Consider the following 4634-nt stretch of genomic DNA (forward strand, 5'->3'; position numbering starts at 1 on the left):
GACGGCCCGGTGACAGCCAGACCCCCTCGCTCCTGGCGGGGCAGAGGGGGAAGGAGCCCGCAGGCTCCATCCGGCGAGGAGGGGGGAAAAAACGTGGGGAATAAACGTGGGGAGAATAAAAGTGGAGGGAATGTCCTGGAAAAGGAGCAGGAAAACGCCCAGGAAGCGCTGGTGCCTCACGGAGCGCGGCAGCAGCAGCGCTGTGCCAGGGAAACTGAGTCACCAGCCCGGTGACAAAGCGAGTGACAAAGCGAGTGACAAACCAGGCACGGAGCAGTGACGGAGCCCAGGGCGCGGGGCTGGAGCTGCAGTCAGGGAATTCCTGTGGGAATTCGCTGTTGGGATCCGGCCCCTGAGGCTGCTCCTCGCCAGCCCCCGCGGGCAGGGCAGGGTCCCCACGTCCCGCATCCCGGCAGGTCCCGCAAGTGACAATTCCCGACTCCCACGAGTGACAATTCCCGTTTCCCACGAGTGAGAATTCCTGTTTCCCAAGCGGCTTCTCCGCACCTCCCTGTCCACGACATTGGGCTGGGGACAAGGGAGGGGACACGCCACAAGCCACCAGCTACCGCAGGCTCAGGGTGCCACAAGAGCCGCTGGCCCCGCGGTGTCACCACCACTGGCGATGTCACCGTCACCCACGGTGACAGCCCCGTAGTATTTCCTCCCACAGGGCTGTGCCAGGCACACCATTCCCGGTGCCAGCAGCGCAGCCACGGGGCTGCCACGTGCAGGGCACAAGGCTGGGGCCTGTCCCCAAACCGGCTGTCACCCCCTTGGCCGCAGACCTTCGTCCCCACGCAGGTGACACCAAAGGCCACCAGAGCATTGTCCCACGCCTGGCTATGTCACACCATCCTCCTCTCCTTCCTCCTGCCAGGTTAAGAGGAGGGATGGCAGCAGGGCCAAGGTCACGGTGAAAGCAGCAGGAAAAGGCAGGAGGAGGTGACATTCCCCAAAATGAATGTCCCTGCCGCCATCCTGCGGGGCACTCACGCGGCCGCCGCCACCACCCCGCTCATTCCAGCTGCTCTGGCTCCCTTTTTGCTCCTATTTTGCCTCCTGCTAATTGACGTTGGAAAACTGCTGGGTTTTGGCGTGCCCAAGGCAGCAATTAACTCCTGCAAAGGGCAGGGAAGAGGCTGGAGGCGGAACGCTGGGCACGGCCTTGGCATGGATGCAGCGCTCCACGACGCGGCTCCTCAAATCCCTCTGCCCTGAGCCCCAAAATCTACACCCCTGAGCCCCCAAACCCACAGCCCTGAACGCCAAACCCCCCGGCTCTGAGCCTGCTGCCACCAGGGGCTGTGACAGCTCTGGTTTGTGCTGTCCAGGCCTCCAAAATCGTCACATCCACATGCCAAAGCCACCGGCGCAGCTGGCAGTGCCGGGGGTCAGGAATCTGCCCTCGCCCCCAGCCGGGGCTTCCCCGAGCCTCAGGGTGCAGCAGCCCAGGAATTCCATGGGGGTGGAAGCAAAGGAAAAGCAGGGAGCCTCCAGGCGAGCTGTCAGGGGGAATGTTTCCATCTAAGGCCTTGGTATTTCTCTGGCGGCGCCTGCACTAAATCAGCGCCGCTCCTCTCATTATTCTCTCGTGCTTTACAAGGTAGCAGGGCCGGTGCAGGAATGCAGGAGGATGGGGAGCAAAACCAGCCTCTCCTGCAGCAGCAAACACCTGCAGGCCTCACCCTCTGCAGGGGCACAGCATCCCCTGGGCAGCCCCTCTGCCACCTCCCCAGCAGCTCTGGTACTTTTAACACCAAATGGTTTTGTTTGTGATCGTCTGATCAGCAAAATCAGACAATATGGCTTTCAAAATCAGAGAATGTGGATGTCACACCTGAGTGTAACATCTAGAGGACAGTAAAAGACATGTAGATGTGGTGCTGTAGCGTTGGATTTGGTACTGCTGGCTTAAAGATTGGACTTGACAATCTTAAAGATCTCTTCCAGCTTCAACAGTTCCGTGATTCTACACAGGAGCCCTCAGGTAGGGAGGAGCTGGGCTGCTTTGCTCTTTGCTCTGCATCTGTCCCTCTCTCCCCAAATTCTCCTGGTCCCTGGAGGTGACAGTGGCACAGCCCTTGGGAGGATTGTCCTGGATGCCAGCACGAGGTTTTGTCCACTCCTCCATCCCACCTGGCACCAGGAAATGGGCTCTTCCCAGCCTGGGAGCACTGGGAAGCCACCACGGGGTGATGTGGCAGCAGCTGGCACACAGTGGGTGACTCCTCTCTCCTCCTTTCCCTTCCCTCCAGGTGGATCTGCTGCAGGGAGGTGTCCAGAGCAGCATCTCCCACCCCACTACCCCTTCCACCTCCCATCCCTCCTCCAGACCTACCCTGTGCTTGGCTTAGCTCTGATTCACAGCCCAGAGCGAGTCCAAAGCCGAGCTTTGGGATTTGGACAGCTTGGAATCGTGGAGCAGGAGCAGAGGATGAAAACAAGGCAGCAAAGCAGGCCCTGGGGCTGCTCTGGCAGCACTCCAGGATGGACACGGAGCAGTGGCCACATCCCAGCCCTGGCAGAGTCCCTGTCACACCTGGCCAGCAGGGAGGTGACACCGAGAACCCTGGCAGGATGGGGATCCCATTCGCAGGGAGATGCTGCAGCCCCAGCAGTTGGATGCTGTCCCGGGAGGCCCCTGAGGAGCAGGAGAGGCCAGGGAAAGGCTGGGGGCAGTGTCTGAGCTGGCCAGGCTGGAGCAGAGGCCACAGGGCCGGGAGGGTGCCGAGGGCAGGAGGGAGGAGCCCAGAGCCCTCTGCTCCAGAGCCGCTCCTGGGCACAGCCCCAACCAGGATTTTGGGTTTTGGATCCCAGGACACTCCTTAGGCAGGAGTTGGGGCAGAGCCTGGGTTATCCCACCACTCCCAGCTCTCCCCAACCAGGATTTTGGATTTTTTGGATCCCAGGACACTCCTTAGGCAGGAGCTGGGGCAGAGTCTGGGTTATCCCACCACTCCCAGCTCTCCCCAATCAAGGATTTTGGATTTTTTGGATCCCAGGACAGCAGGATTTTGGCAGGAGCAGGGGCAGAGCCTGGGTTATCCCAGCCCAGGGCAGGGATGCTCCCACCACTCCCAGCTCTCCCATGGGATGGGGCAGCCCAGGAGCAGTTGGTGTCCAGCTCATCTCCCCACACACCTGAGCACGGCCCCAAACAGCAGAGATCCCACCAATCCCAACTCCCACCTTCCCACATCCCCTTCAGAAAGCACAGGAATTTTTAAACTCAGCTTAAATTAAATCAAACCCAGAGCACGGGGCAGTCTGAGAGGCAAAACAACACTCGGGGGACAGGAGAGCCACCGGGCAGGACAGGAGGACACAGGCACGGTATTTTTAGCAGGATTACACAGGGACAGGGGATTCCTACCCCGAAGATCCCTGGGGGATGAAAATCGGGCCCGTCACTTCCTCCAGCAGCAGCAGCCAGGGGAAGCATCTGCTGCTTGGGGCAGGCAGCAGGAGGAGAGGGGCAGCCCGTGGGTTTTGGGGTGCCCAGGACACCCCAGGACAGCGGGGGGCACCTGGTGGCTCACCTTGTCACCGCCGGAGCCGCTTCCTCTTCCCTGCTCCGTGAAGAATCCCGTGGAAAGAAAACCCAAACTGGCAGCAATCCCTCCCAAAAATCCCCCTCTGGGGAAACTGAGGCAGGAGAGGCAGGGCTGCTGGGACACCACAGGGCAATTGGGGGATCCCCTAAAGCTGGGGATGCTCCAGTAGGGGATCCCCAACAATTCCAGATGTGCTGCAGGGGAACCCAGACAATTCCAGAGCGGGAAGGGCACCCCAGCACTCGGCTCCCGAGGGTGGCAGCAGCCCTGGGGACACGGGGAAGGGCTGGGGACAGCAATGCCCCTCCTGCCACCGCCACCCACCACGTGAGGATGGGTGTCCCTGCTCCCAGCTCCGAGAATTCCCGCTCTGGATCACATCCCTGCCGGCCACCCTGTAACTCCTGACAGCCCGGCTAGCTGGGATCCCTCTCCCCACACTCCTCTAGCCCTAAATCCATATTTTCCCATCAAAAAAAAATAAACAACCAAAAAACCCGAAGCCTAGCAGGGATTTTCTAAGCCAGCAACAAGGGATGGGAGAGGGGTAAAAAAAATTAAATTAAATAATAAAAAGAAAGGCTGCAAGCACTTTTCGCTGCTGCAAAGGGTTAAAAAAATAAAGTCGGGAAAAGCGATAGGAAAAACACACGCGGCTCCCAGGGAAGAGCGCGCCGGCTGCTCCCGTTTCCCTTCCCAACATGCCCTGCTCCTGGGAAAGTGTGGGCTGTTTTCCATATATAACTGCGAACTGTTCCATGCAGTAAGAAGTCTAATTAAAGGGAGCCGGGCGAGCAGGGGGAAGGCAATATTTATCCCGGAGAAAAGAACCCCCATCCTCAAAAATCCTTAAATGGAGACCCCCCCCCTCGGCCAGTAAGGGGGAAATAAAAAAGATAAGAAAAAGTTCCGTGGTGGTGGTGTGGAGATCGGAAAAAAAAAAAAAGAAAGGAAAGGAAAGGAAAAAAAAAACAGCAGGGAGAGGCAAATCAGAGCTTGGAAAATATGGAGAAATAGGAGGGGAGAGCCAGATGGGCCAGGAGGGCACAGGGAGGGGCAGGGCAAGGGGAAGGGAAA

General features: G+C 59.0%; 1 protein-coding gene across 4 annotated transcripts in view; it reads right to left on the reverse strand.

The window, feature by feature from the left end:
- Nucleotides 1–3833, reverse strand: part of ATP2B4 (ATPase plasma membrane Ca2+ transporting 4) — a 46717-nt gene extending 42884 nt beyond the window's left edge. For all 4 annotated transcript variants that reach the window (XM_031065294.1, XM_031065295.1, XM_014311302.2 and 1 more), the window contains exon 1: nt 3543–3833. The gene's annotated coding sequence lies outside the window, so the exon portion shown is untranslated. The remainder of the gene's footprint in view (nt 1–3542) is intronic.
- Between the last annotated feature and the right edge of the window lie 801 nt (nt 3834–4634).

This window comes from Geospiza fortis, unplaced genomic scaffold (assembly GCF_000277835.1).
Source record: "Geospiza fortis unplaced genomic scaffold, GeoFor_1.0 scaffold547, whole genome shotgun sequence".
NCBI classification, from domain to species: domain Eukaryota; kingdom Metazoa; phylum Chordata; class Aves; order Passeriformes; family Thraupidae; genus Geospiza; species Geospiza fortis.